This window comes from Octodon degus, unplaced genomic scaffold (assembly GCF_000260255.1).
Source record: "Octodon degus isolate 3935 unplaced genomic scaffold, OctDeg1.0 scaffold00058, whole genome shotgun sequence".
Taxonomy (NCBI): domain Eukaryota; kingdom Metazoa; phylum Chordata; class Mammalia; order Rodentia; family Octodontidae; genus Octodon; species Octodon degus.
Window position 1 is genome coordinate 11,941,123 of NW_004524634.1, and position 14,976 is coordinate 11,956,098.

The 14,976-nt window shown below is 41.2% G+C and overlaps 1 protein-coding gene across 2 annotated transcripts in view; it reads left to right on the forward strand.

The window, feature by feature from the left end:
- The window catches only part of Ctnna2 (catenin alpha 2), a 1,043,423-nt gene that overhangs the window by 610,320 nt on the left and 418,127 nt on the right, over positions 1–14,976 (forward strand). The window lies entirely within an intron of this gene.

The following is a 14,976-nucleotide window of genomic DNA, read 5'->3' on the forward strand; positions in this document are numbered from 1 at the left end:
AAGCCATGCTGTTATGTTGAACTGTAGGGGACTCAGGTCAACAATTTCTGACATTGCCAGTGAAGTGGAAGACTCAATACTATTATGGACTACTGGACTCTTTTAGAATATTTTTTCTGAGTTAACACACCTATAATATTCAAATAACAAAACTAAACCAAAAAAAGGGGTATACAGATGAATGTCCATTTTGTATCTGTGTATTCAAAATGGTTGGGATAGATATATAGTTACAGTCTCTTAATGAATAGAGGGATTTGTTCTAATGGTGTTTGTAAATAGGATATCATGTCCGCATCTTGTAAAGTAAATAACCACTAGGAAGAACGTATGCATTGTGCTAATTATTGAAACTGTCCTACCAATTTGGTTTGAAAAAAATAGATTTGAGAGGAACAGTTAATTCTTGAATTTTTAACCAATTTTACATGCATATATCTGATGATCTAAACAACTGCTTTGAATACAACCATATGTAGTATAACAACCATTGTTGATTTTCTGTCATCTTGTTTTGAAATTCTGTACCATTTTTTAATGATTTTTAAATGTTTTGTTCTTTTAAAAAAATAATAATAATAGACCTTCTGGTGTGGGGCTATTTTCTCATCAGACTCCCCGCCAAAAAAAGAAGAAACTCTAAGGGCTTTGGTCTCCAGAGGTGTTTTGGTTTCATATTTAATTGTGCAGGCCTTGGTGAGTAAGCAATGACCAAGTGACTGAACTCCACCTCCAGCCCTCTTTTTGTCTTTTGGAGATCTCGCTGGCTTACAGTTCCTATCCACTGGTGACTTTACTTTTTTTCTGTTCATCTCCGTCCTATGTAGGAATCCCACCAACATCACGTTAGTGTAATAAAGATGGTTCTATGGTGGAGAAAATTTCCAGAGTTTTAAACATTCATTGCTGGCCATCAGAATGCTAGCACATGTCACAGATCTCTTTTTATAAAAATGTCTTGGATTTGGCTTTGGTGGATTTATTTTATCAGTGCTAATAACACTTTGTAGTTTTGACTGTGTGCTGATGCCCAGCTACATGAGTCAATTTTCCCATTGTTGCTAGACAAAGTGCCCCACACCTACAATTTAAAGGAGGAGAGGTTTAATTGACTAATTGTACCTGAGGCTTCAGGCCATGATTGGCTGACTTCAAGGCAGGAGCATCAAGGTGGAAGGGTATGGTGGGCCAAAACTTCTCAGATAACAGAGCCCCAGAAGCAGAGGGACAGGACCCAGAGAATGGGTAATGACCAGAAATAGATCCCAAGATCAAGCTTTTATGACTAACCCAAGCACAGCTAGTAGTGTATCTTGCTAGTCCCCTGGGAGATCCTCAAACCATCAAACTTACCCTCCACTCACCTGTCACCCTTGTTTTGGGAGAACTTAGGTTTGGGAAAGTATAAAACATGTTTCACGCCAAACAATTTTTAAGAGACAAGTTTGACATGGAAAACACTATAATGCTAAAATACACTGATGGCAAATCCTTTGGATAGATGTTTCTATTGAATCCTACAGAAGCTAGAAAAGTTCTGAGATGTAAATCAAAAGGGCTATTAGATTGAAACATATGCTTGTCCAAACTCAAACTTAATTTTTACTAGTCCATATCATAATGTACACTAGAACTGTATCTCAGTGAGAAATACAAGAAACTGGAATGGTCAGTCCATGTTTAGAGAAAGAAGAATCTCAGTGTTGGAGAGAAGTCACAGGAAAGCTTTGTTGAAGAAATTGAACATTGACCAGGCCTAGAAACATGTGTATCAACTTGATTCTAAGAGGAACAAAAGAGACTTGTTTGGTGACAGGGGCAAACTGAGACACTGTATATGTGATGTTCTGAATGTTCTTGTTTGAGTATCTCTGGTCATAAGGAGCTCATTTTCCCTTGAGTCAGTTTATTCCATTCCTTATCATTCCTTTTTCCAGAAGGTTCTTCCTACCCAAGAAAAGGATACCTGGTAACCTAAGGAGTCTGTTCATCCTTCTATAAAATAGTCACTAGAAGAGCGTGAGTTTCTTTCATGACCCAAAAATATTTGCCTCTCATAGGTTAAACCAGCCCAATTCTTGTCTCCATCCATCAGAATTCTGACTTCCTCTGTCTCTGAAGTTGTCTTCCTAGATTTGGCATTGATTAGCAGAGTCTTAATAAATTAATCCCTCTACCAGAAAAACTGAAACTGATCACCTGGCACTTCTAAATGAATATAATAACTCCTTTGAACTAATTTCCTTCCACTCTAAAGTGGAAATACCAATTCTCCCTCATAAGATATAGTCAGAACTATGTGATATTATGCGGGAAAATAGTAAACATTTAATGTACATAGTGTGTTACTGAGGTCTATCAGCTTTACCTGTAAAACTAATAATGTAAATTTTAAAAAGCAAGCATGCCTTTTTTTAAATTTGTATTTTAGGGAAGGGTCTACAGGATGTTTAGGTTCTCACTCCTAGATCAGACTCCTAGTGATCCGCTGGTTTACAAATTCCCAAGAGCTGTGATAACAGGTGCCCATTACAGGCATGCACCACCACACCCAGTTTCAATCACCTTTTCAGCCTGCCATGGGTGCTGAGCCAGCACAGCAGGCTTGGGGATTGAACCACCAGCCCCTGCACCTACTTGCAGGTGCTTTAATCCACTGAGCTATTTGGCTAGCCCAAGACTACCTTAATTTTAATATCTTTTGATAAGATCAAATTAATTGACCTATGATTTGCAGCTGGGATGACCTGTGAATGCTGATGACCTTGGGTAGCCTCCTCAGGCCCTGTGTCACCTGCTGGTAGCAGTTCTCATTCATGTCTCCCTGTCTGTATTCTGTGGTTCTGGACAGGTGTCCTTGACCTTCAGTTGATCATCCTGGGCTACTCCAGACACTGTGGGCTCCATGAATCCAAGGATCAGTTAAAGAGCAGGTCCTAATATCCAATCAAGTCATGTTATTCCTGAAAATCCCACTGCTCCAACAAAAAGTTTCTTGGGGGACAGCAACACCAAAGTCCTGGATACAGGAAGAGATAACGTTGTTTAACTTCGTAGTCTTCTCCAGATGGCAATTATCTTTCTCAAAAAGTATTTTAAAGTTAACAGTAATACCTTGTTACTCTGTTGCAGATTAAAATTTTGTTCATCTATTTTTGTGCTGATGTGTTTGTACTTTGGAGTGCATGTATGACTAAGACATGAGAGAAGGGAGGAGTAGTGGAGAGGAAAAGAAGAGGGAGAAGATATGAAAAGAGGGGAGATGACTAGGAGAGTCAGTCTGAGTGAAGGCTCAAATGCCACTTGACCTTGATAGTCTCATAACCATGCAGGCAAGATGACCAGAGGAAAGCCCTCAGATGAGGCCTGCCCACTTGTACTATGTTCCACAGGACAGTACGGGCACCAGGTTTGTCCAGGTTTGCCATTCTTCCATCTGTTCTATCTCACTGCATTTAGACTACGTGTAGAGTGCCGTCCACAGGAGAGGTGGAGGTAGTGAGGAGTACTGCAGTGTCACATTTTTTCTTGTGGTCATCGACAAACCATTTCATTTTTATATCTGTTTAATGGAGGCATGGCATTTGGTGGTTTCAAAGATATTTTCCAGCTGTGACATTGTACACTTTTGCAATACCATATTCTTTCTTTTTTCCCTTTTTAAATTTATCCATCCTATGTCCTCCCTCTCTAGCTCATAGCTTATCACTTTAATGGGATCCGTCAATGGGTAGATGGAAATGCTGACTTTTTTTTTTTTTTTTTTAAAGGAATCCATTAATAGAGTTGATTTCTGTGGACATGAATCTTTTCACAGTCCTTTATATTTTATCACATAAAAAGAGTTGGGGGTTTCCTTTTCATGTAGGATACAGTGGTCAGTATATTTAGTGTCTCTGTTATGGCTCAGAATCCTGGGAGTTTTGCCCAAAGCAAGTAGGATTTTTTTAAATTAAAAAAAAAATCTTCATAAAAAAATCTTCATTTATTTAATTGGTACAAGCTCTCACTACACAGCTCAGACTCCTACTGATCCTCTTGTCTCAGCCTCTCCAGTGCTGGGATTATAAGTGTACACTACCACACCCAGTCTCAGTGACTGGTATGATATATGGTACCAGGGATTGAACCTAAGTCCTTGAACTTGCCAGGCAGGAGCTTAGACCACTAAGCTGTCTGCCCAGACACAGATAGGAGGCTATCCTACTATAAGGCAAAAATCAGACTTTTCTGCCTTACATTTTTTTTTTTTTTTTTTTTTTCGGAACTGGGGATTGAACTCAGGCCCTTGCCCTTGCCCTTGCCAGGGAAGCGCTTATTCCACTGAGCCATCTCCCTGGCCCCTTACATTTGTTTTAAAATGGAGTAATTCATTAAATGTAAGAATAGGGAGAATGACATTAACTAGGAAATGTTGGGTATTTACTTTGAGAGTTTTAGTTTTTTTTCATCTACTTATCAGTAACTCCCTAGCAGCGTTCTTCTAAGGAGCAAAGTATAGGCGTTTCTGTATAAGCCAAGGTCAGGGCTATCTATTTCTGTAACTTTCAACAAAACTGGCTTTGTTTCCTCCCATTACACCTTTGCTGATCTGATCAAAGGAGATCATGTATGTTAGATGCATTATGTTCTAACTATAAAGTACAAAACAGACTGCACTACTATTACTGACTCTAGAACATACTGCAAGGGCTAGAAATTCTACAAGATTCTCTTGAATCAGAAGTCCCTGGCTGTGTTAGTTTGCAGCCTCTACCTCTAGCTTAGAACTCTGCTAAAATTGTCTGCTCTTACCCACACACTACCTTGGCTGGACATCACAGAAATGTGGCTTCTCCAGATGAAATCCAATTCTACAGCCTTCAGTGATGCAACAAAAACATGCACAGATTCTCGATTCAATCATAATGCATTTAGGTTATATCTTCCAGCTCCACTCAACTTAGAACATCAGTGGGGTCCTAGACTTGGGCTTTATATAATCTCATACTCATTTTTTTTTCATTTTTAACCTCTTAGAGAAAAAAAATTCTATTGTCAAAGTACTCATAGATATACAAAATACATTATATGAACACAAAATATTTTTATTTTCTTTGGTGACTTGCGTTTCCTCCGTGGAAGTTTTCTGTTTTAAATGTTTCAAGTAAACATCATCATGTTCTTTTCTGCCTTCCCAGGAGAAACATAGGATTCTTTTTGGCTACTCACTGAAATAGCACTCTGGGCTTCATTGGCCTAGAGGAATTGGGGATTTCCAGGTGATCAGAGATTAATTATTCCCTAACTATATTCATACATATTCCTTGTGCCCACTCAGAAGGAATATGTATGAATTTTTTTAAGAATTTAGTACAAAGTCTACAGGGTCTCACTACACAGATCAGACTCATAGTGATCTTCTGTTTTCAGCCTCCTAAAGGCTGGTATTACAGGTGTGCACTACTACACCCAGTCTAGTATCTATATTTTTAAGGCACTGGATTGCGGAGGGCTAGCCAGGGTTATACGCTCATCAGAAAATCAAGCACTAATGCACAGTTTGTGGTATTCAGAGATGATTCACTTCTAGAGGTGAAGTCATTAGCACTCTTTAAAAGGGAAGCTTCTGAAGCAATGGAAATCAAGTCCATGTGATCTTCCAGATTAGTCTCTGGGGTTCTGAAGGATGTGAGAGTGCTGGAAGTGAGCATCTTACAACTGGCTTTACTGTGAAAAGCACAAGTTACCTTCAAATGGGGATGACTTGAGAGTAAGAAAGGGTCAAAGCTTTAATTATTGCTATGAGTTATAAAAAATTTTAAGAACTTGTTTTCTAAAGTTTATGTATGCATATTTATGGGTGTAAAGAATCAATTGGAAGTCTTGAGATAGACTTCAAATATGAGCCCCACCTGCAGAGGGGCCTCATAAGAGCAACCCTAGAGATAAAACTTTGCAAGTGTTTTGGTTGAGTTTTGAATAAGCAATGTTTGATAGACTAAAGGAGTAACAATTTTAATGTCATTACTGCAGTAGAAAATACCTCCTGAGTTATAACAGATGATGACAGTTCTGAGTCTCCCCTTCACTCTCATTACAGCTGACAGCAGCTGTGAAGAGTGTGGCTGTGCCCTCCTGGAGGTGAAGGAACAGCTCTTCATGCAGGGTGAATGATGGTTCTCCAGTCACTAAGTGCACTAAACGTATAATGGGAAGAAGGATAGAAGAGATCAGAGGGGAAAACCAAGGTGCATTAGTTAGCTCTTTGTGGCTACTTTATAGAGATAACAGATTATGGCTCATAACTTAGAAGGCTGGATGTCTAAGTGGTCTAGCAAAGGCTCTGATGTTCTTTCTTCTCACCTTGACTAACTTATCTTAGGGTAAGACAACATGTATACCACTTCATGTGCTCTTTCTCTCCATATGTATATATCTGATAGAATTTAATTATGTAATGACTTAGGTCTAATTTCATCACATTAAAAATCCTCTATCTCAGGCCAGCCAGATAGCTCAGCAGACTAAAGTGCTTGATTAGGCAGAGCGCAATGGCTCGGGTTTGATCCCCTTCATGCCATGCCAGCTTCACCCCTAGGGCACAGTGAGATGGCGATTGAGTCTGGGCATGGTGGCACACACCTATAATCCCAGTGCTTGGAGTGCTTGGAAGGCTGAAAACAGTGGGATCACTATGAGTCCAATCTGTGTAATGAGACCCTGTAAACTTTGTACTAAACACAAAACCAAACCAAAGCAAAGCAAACAAACAAACAAAAAAACTGCAAATAAACAAAAAAGCCTCTATCTCAAAACATCCTAAGCATGATCATGTCTTTCCTCTCTTAATATCTTTATGGATTAAACTTACACATGAATTTGGAGCAAACCATATCCAAGTCATAGTAAATGATGAAAGAAAGAAAAAATAAGCAAGGAAGGAGAGGGGGAGAGAGAAGAGAAAGAGATGAAAAGGACTTTGACACTGATAAACCCAGAAGGGTTGATTCTAAGCATCACATCAGGTGTTTGAATTCGCCTTATTTCTATTTCCCTGACCATGGAGAAAGCATTGTGAATGAAATAATCTCATTCAAGATAACGTAAGAACAGGGAATCCTATCTGCCTACTACAGGGAATTTGCAACAAGGGAGCACTGTAAGTTCATTGTGCATCTCCAAGATCTTTTTGGAATATTTCAATATTTCAATGAATGATTATCTTTTGATATCAATCTAATGGCAATACAAGACAAATAATTAGAACTCAGAAGGCCTAGGTCCAGAGTTTACAAGTCTGGATGTTCTCCTTCTGCTCCAAAGGTAGGAGAGACACCAACTGCCCTGGCCACTACAACCTAAAGTGGGCAGCCAAGGTGCAAGGCTGAAAACTGCAAAAGAATTGGAAAGAGTTTTCAGGCCTGATTCTGTCTGGAGAAGTTTTTCCAAGTCCATCTTTTCCATGGCTGAGCCTGAGCAAAGCATAAGCAGGGGTCCTTCTCCCCCACAACCCTCCTCTTGGCCATGACCAGATTCCTCTTTATTGCTTTCCTTATCTTCTTCAGTGACATTTACTGCCACTGCTTGTCCTTTCTTTTGCTGAGAAACCATCAATACCAGTCTTACCCTTCACCTTTGACCTTCAATAACCTTTTTCCATTGAGGATCCCTTAAAATTTTTCCACAGGCAGGTGAGAATTTGATATGTGCCGAGAGATGTTTTCTCTGTCTTCTTAAGAGGCTGGTCTTGTGATCTTTAGCTTTCCAAGCTGCCTTGCCTCTATGCTGTCCTATCTAAATTTCAGTAGTGATTTTTTACCTGAGAAGAAAATCTTACTAATAAGCTCCTTTATGAACATTTTCTATGGGTCTGCCATGGTCTGGCTTCAATAAAGGCGACACACCCAGTCTGTGGGACATTTTGCCCTTACAGACAGTGCCACTATGGACAAAGATGATGAAGAATGGCTGTAGTGTCCATTGCTAGTAGTAATTGTACTACAAGTTTCTCTTAGTACAAGTTTCGTTCTCATGGTAGGCCTGACACTGAGGACAGCAACCAGGGTCTTACAGAATGTTGTTGATACATGATAATATCTACATGTCAACCTATACATCAGTTGTTGAAAACCAGTACCTTGTTATGTTTACCTCAGAGTTATTTATCTTTTCTTACATAACATTCTTAGGAAGGTTGATGATCTTCTTGGCTTCTACTTTCTGTAAGAGAGTCCAAGTCTAGGAACCCAGTCATTGGTCCTTATTTTTCCCCTTCTTTGGTTTCAGTGGGAACACTAAGAACTCATGAAGATTGATAAAATTCAGAAGAATCAAAACTCTTGGTGAAAATAAAGTCGGGGTGCCTGCAATGTTTGTTAACAACTCAGTCTCATGTAAAATTAAATGATGGTCCTTCAAACATGACCTTGTAAAGTGTATGAGAGACATTTCAAACACTGCTGCTTAGATGGTGGTATATTGGCACGGTGTGTTTGATTTCAGAGTCAGTGAGATGAATATAAAATTTACCTCACAGTAAGAGCAAAAATATTTCACTTGCTTGTTTTACTCTCATAATTGTTTTTTTTGTTTGTTTGTTTGTTTGTTTGTTTTTTTAACCAGGGATTGAACTCAGGCCCTTGCGCTTGCCAGGGAAGCGCTTATTCCACTGAGCCATCTCCCCAGCCCCTACTCTCATAATTGCTAATCACTGTAAAGAATTTCATACCATTCCAGTCTTTATCATTGGTGAAATGGTTCTGGTTGCCCAGCATTGGCCCAGAATGCTCAGAACATTGCTCTTATCTTCAGGGCAATTACAGTAAGGAGCATTATAAATTCAGGTCCCCTGACCTCCCTATCCTGCCTATCATGCGGTTACATGTGGACCACCACAGTGGCAGGAAGAGTGACAGTCTCATGCCATGTTTGGGCCTTACCATATGTTTTTTTCTGAGAGTGAAACACTGTTTCCTGTGACTCTGCCTCTTTAAGGGTCCCTCAGAATCTCTCCCCAGTAGAGCCCCTGGTCACCTCCTAAATCTGCTGGCTACAGCCACATTATCCTTCCATTTTCAGAGGACATTCTTTAAACCTTTTGGTTGGTCTTTTGGATGCTTCAGCAACCTCCATCAGGTACTTCCTTCCGTTCTTTTCTTTCTGAATGAGATGATTCTCCTTCACTTTGGGGTCCTTAGAATGCACTGCTTTGACCTCTGTCCTACTTTTAACAGTGTGTAGGGAAAGGGTAAAGAGTCATCAGTTGTTTTCTCACTAACTCATCCTATTGTAGATAGGATACCTTCCTGCTGAAATGGAATGAAATTAGAATCAAGACTGTCCTGCTGATTAAGTATTCTCTTATGCAATAGCAACTCATGCCCTGCTGTGGAGCATCTCACCAGCACGCGTGGCTGATGGGCCATTTCTCCTGCCCATGCCTGTGCTGTTGTTTCACTGTGGAACATTCTCCTTGGGACTGTCTCTGCTTCCTTTTCACTCGTCAAATGTCACTCATCTCAGCCCAGGGCATAGTCTCTATTCCTTTTCAGGCCCACTTGAACTCCCCCACCTCTTGTAGTTGTTTCCTCAAAGCGTTTTGCTTACAGGAGGGATCAAATGCATCCTTTCCTTCCCTTCCTTAGTGGCTACCACACGTGCGAACACTATACTCATTGCATCAGCGCATAAACCCTCTGAGCGCAGGGCCGTGTGACCCTTTCTGTTTCACCTCTGGTGCCCAAAACTAAACCAACCAAAGTGATGCAAATGAGTTGTCTGTGTGTGTGTGTGTGTGTGTGTGTGTGTGCGCGCGTGTGTGTGTGAGTGTGTGCATGACACACAATTAAGTTAATAATATAGACAGCAAATAGAAATGTCTCAGAAAAGTTCAGACAGGTACACACGAGTGCAAAGGAAAATGACTGTGCGAACACCTTTATGTGGGTGAGAGATGGACAATCATGGTGAGCTGAAAGCACTGGGGAAGCCTTCTTAGGTTTCTTTAGAATGTAGCTGGGCGTTGTATCCACATGAGAATTTGTATACGTACAAAGGAAAGGAGAAAGGGCCTGTGCATAGTAAATGTTATGGGAATAACTTTGGCACCTGTGGGTTGAATTGGATACATGAAAAAAAAAAAAAAAGCAAAACAAAAAGAATGTTTTCTTATGATTTTATCAAATTTCCACTTCTACATGGTCCCACCTATATTATTCCATATGTTTTTATCTAGCAATGGCCATTAATTAAATTATACTCAATTGCAAACAACATTGGAAAAGAGATTCATTGTGTGAGTCAAAACACACTTCAGTGGTAATAATTTACATTTGGTGCCAAATGTTAGGAAGATCAGGATGATGCTACTGGTTATAATAATGGTACATATTGACTCCTCACTTGGCCCCAAGTATGCAGAAAATATGTAAAGTGTATTAATGCTAATCTTTCCCATACCTTCAGGTTAACTATTATGTAATGGAACCCAGGAAACACTGAGCTGCATCTTCAGCTCTTTAAAAATTTTCTTGATGAAGTCTTGCTAAGAAGTCCAAGTTGGTCTCAAACTTGTGGTCCTCCTGCCTCAGCCTTCCAAGCAGTCAGGATTACAGGCATGTGCTAAAGCAGGACAACCGAAACACTTTAAGACTAATAGAGGCTGCGCTGTTTGTCCTGTATCACACAGCCACTATCTCACGGAGCTAGGATTCAGATCTAGACCTATTACATTCCAAAGTCCTGGTATTTTTCATTCTGCGAAACCCTAATGGCCAAAGACCAAGAAAATACAACAAAGAAAGAACACAGCCTTCATCTGGCGATGTGTGCTTAACTTGTACCTCTGCTTAGGTGTAAACATAATGTCTCAACCAGCTCAAAGTTCAGTGCAGAGTAAAACCATCATATTTACTCAGAGCTTCATATACCATTTGAAAACACAAATATGTGGGCTGAGGCAATTATTTTCTTAGTTAATGACTCAATTACCACCTTCTGATTTGATCTCTGTACCTGAAGCATCTCCCCCTGCACACTAGTTTTGTCCTTTTCATGCTTTCCCTTTTAGTTGCTGCTCCGTGTTTTGCTGTGACAACGCCCCATGAAAGGGTCATTTACCTGGAGGTGAGACAAACACTTGCAACCCCGAGACCCTCCTAGCACAAGGATTGCAAACCTCTTAGTGCTCACCACACAACCATGTTTGCTGTTAGAAAATTGCTTTTAGAGATAAAGCGCATCACAGAAGTAAATTTTCTGTCAAGATAAACTTTAGCGGTGAGCAAAGCAGTATTTGGCTGGGGCAAGGAGGGGAGATCCCTGGGTGTTTTATCTCATTTTTATTAACATTCTTTAATATTTACCACAGTCGTACTTTGTGAGCCAAGCTGTTAGTGCAAGCACTGAGCTACAGAGAAGATTCGAGAATTTCTCTGGGGAGGCTACCTTCAGTTTCGTTTTACAAACAGAAGCTGTTGGTAACAGATGTGCTTCAAAGCGCTGGCAGTGGTTAAAAGAATTAAGGTGAAAAATAAAATCTCTAAAACCCTACCACACAGAACCCAGAAACCCACTGCCTGTGGACTGGCCCAAGTTCTGCAGCCTGTTTCCAGAAATTGCTGTTATGCCGTCTGCACAGATGGTGGAGTCCTTGGACAAGGAAGGGAGGGAGGAAGCTTGCAGAGCGCGATTCTTCTTTTTCTCAAAAAATCTGGGCTTGGTGGAACACAAAAGCAGAAAGCAGTGCCTTCCTTTCAGTCACGTCAGCCTTTGTCCCAAGCTTTGGGTTTGGTGGCCCTGGATAAACAGGTAAGACACAGCAAGCTCCTCATTGCTGTATGCATGGCTGGATTTTGCTGGATTTGGGATCCAGGAACACTGTCTCACAGTGACAGGTACAAGACCACAATGGGAGCCAGTGGTGGACGGCTACGTGTGTCCTTGGGGTGGAAATGATAGGACAGAGTAGGTGATGATCACAGAACTGAGTTAGTGTTGTATTTCTGGCTTCTTCCAGAAGTCGCTGTGTAAGCTCTCAAAACACCAAAACGGTGTACACTACTGGGGAGAGGTGTGTTCAGAGGAATCAGCCTGGGTATGGAATCTGTGGACAAAAGAACCATTGCATTAATAATAATAGTAGTAATGATAATGATGATGACAGTCATTGGAAGCTCATTTCAGAGCCCTGGCTTGGTAGGTCCTGTGTGTGGGGCCTTCGTCACCTTCTTCTTAGCTAAGTATGATAGCTAATCCCAGTGACGGAGGGAGAACAGTCTGACCTTCACTCCATTAACTCTATTAATTGTTCTGTACCATCACTTCCGCTATTAATTAGACACACAGTTTCCTCCAATGGAAAGATTAAGCTTACCTGGCTGAGCTAGTGTACTCCTTATATTTACCTACTGGAGCCTCTTCTTAGTTTCCAGTCTTAGGAACCAAAGGTCCCTGGACTGCGTAGTTTCCTCTCACTCTGTTGTAAACACAGCATGTGGCTATGTAGCAGAAGCAGTGAGGGTGGGACTGGCACTGGTTGAAAGTTTATGATTGGCCAGCATTACTGCAGACTGGATGAAAGCCATCTCTCATCATGTTCCTAAAAGCCTGCCAGGCAGCCCTGGGCATGGTCACCTACAGGTGTAGAACATGAGGTTCACAGAGCTGACATAATGACCAGCCGACGGGCACTTGTCCCACTTGGGTAAGACTATATCACACAGTGGAGAACAAGTCAAATGAAACCGAGGCTCTTCTGTCAAGTAGCAAGCAGTCCTCTCTGTTCAGTCTCGTGGCCTCCTTATGGCATGTGTGCCCAGTGGCTCTTAGTCCTGAGGCTTTTAGTTCAGGGCAGTGACTCACAGAAGGAACTGAAGGAGAAAGTGGGACTTGTGGTCCTCAAAAATCACACTGTCTGTCACCAGCCACATAGCTTATGTCCCCTTTCTCATAAAAGTTTCAACTGTGAAATTTTTGAGTAGAACCTCACAGTTCCTGAGACTTTCTTCACTCCTATTACCTCATTTGCACTTGACCATATTCTGGTGAGACAGGCTGTGCAGGGATTATCTTCTAAGTTTTGTAGGCTAGGGCACTGAGGTCCAGGAAGGTAGATGATGCTAGAAAATGGCAGAGGCAGGAGCAGCATACTGTCTATTAATTCCATGCCCAATTTGCAATACATCGTGAAGCCTCCAAATAAAGACAACTCCGGAAAGTGATAGATGCTCCAGGAGGCGCTGATAAGAGCAGTTCTTCTGAATGAAACTCTAGCTGTCCAAATTATCTCAGAATCGTAGTTTCCATTATCTAAGTACCTGTACTTCCTCTGACCCTCCCAAAGGCTTGACTGATGTGGTGCTGATGCTTTTGCAGTTGCCCCTTCTCTGTGTCTGTCAGTGAGGTCTCAGTCTTCCCCTTGTTCCACTCCTGCCCTCTCTCAGGCTTACCTGGCTGACCTAGTATACTACAAAAGAATTGAAGACTGCTTCAACTTTTGTCCTGATCATTTTTTGTCATTGCAATTTTGACTGTATAAGTAGTGTACCTACTTATGTGCTCTAGATGTATTTGAGCTGTATTAGATGATTTTTTTCACCAATAAAATAAATAATTTTTGCTGCCAAGGTTAGCATTACTCCCAGTGAGAATGCACACTACAGCTTATCACTATGAGTTAAGTTAAATTAAATGAAAAAGAAAGAAGGATGAAGAACTCACAAATGGAAAGAACAAGGGAGGAAGAAAACACTAACAACAAAACTAGCCAGAAAGACCACAAATGAAACACTAAAATGAAGACAGGTATGTTTCCCAGTGCCTCCACTTTTTACAGGTAGTATAGGCTCATGTATTAAGATTTCACTTTGGCCACAGCATTCCCAATGTTTCTTTCTAAAGCTGCGGTAGAGAAGGTTCTTCTCTGAGGGAAACACAACCTAGAATGAAAACTGGGACAGATTCAACTTTAGAGGGGAGAGTTGCTTGTGATCAGCCTTACTTTCCCTCTGCGATATGAGGAGAACTTGACAGACACTGGGAGCTGCCCTTGGAGGGATCTTGATAAACTCACCACTTGGCCTCTTAGTGATGACAGAGAAGAATGTGTTGGAGATTATTCTTATGTCCCTTCCTTTGGATGCCACAACTTCTCTAACAGTTCAGAGAGAAGAAAATCCAGAATTCACCATTTCCAACTTAAAGAATGGTCTGCGTGTGTATAATTGAGGTGCCCAAGAACCAAGAGAAAAGCGCAAAGCAAGGAGAGAAATTCTGTTTCATCATACTCCATCTTCTTTCCCAGAGGGGGTAAACCTTAGCTGTGTACTTCCCTTTGTCACATTTGCAAGAGCAGCATCAAACTGTGGCTGGTTCTACGCAAAGAAAAAGCTTCAAAAGATCAACACCCATAAATTTGTTACAGCTGAAGATGTATACTCAGTGTCCTAGGGGCTAGGATGACTTAACATTGTCAGTATGAAGTAAGAGTTTGGGAGTTGGATAACCACACCAGGCTGTGATTTTCCACCTCCAGGAACTGAATACAGATGGCTCCCAGAGTGGAAATGAGTGTGTGCTGCCCTACTAGAGACCCACATGGACAACACTACCTCAGAATGGTCACTGGCTTTCAGTTTGTGTGAAAACAGAAAGATGATGCCAAGCGCTCATGCACCCATGACTATGTACATGTTCACAGCCACATTCTTCTGCTGGAGCAGATTTGGCAGGCTTCCTGGCCACAGTGGGAAAGCCAGGCCTTTAAAGAACCAAAAGAAAGCTGTGTATAGGTTGAAAGGCTGGACTAGTTATAAAGCTCGAAGGAATCCATTCATGGCTATTCTGCCACGAGCCTCAACTGTCTCTCTCTGTAAACTTTTCCTCTCCTGCCCAGTGCTTTCAAGGAATTCTGGGAGCAGGGCTCTGGGGAGCAACAGCCCTAGTCACATTCTGCTTCAGCCCTTCCCCAGCTATGTGACGCAGACTTTATCATTT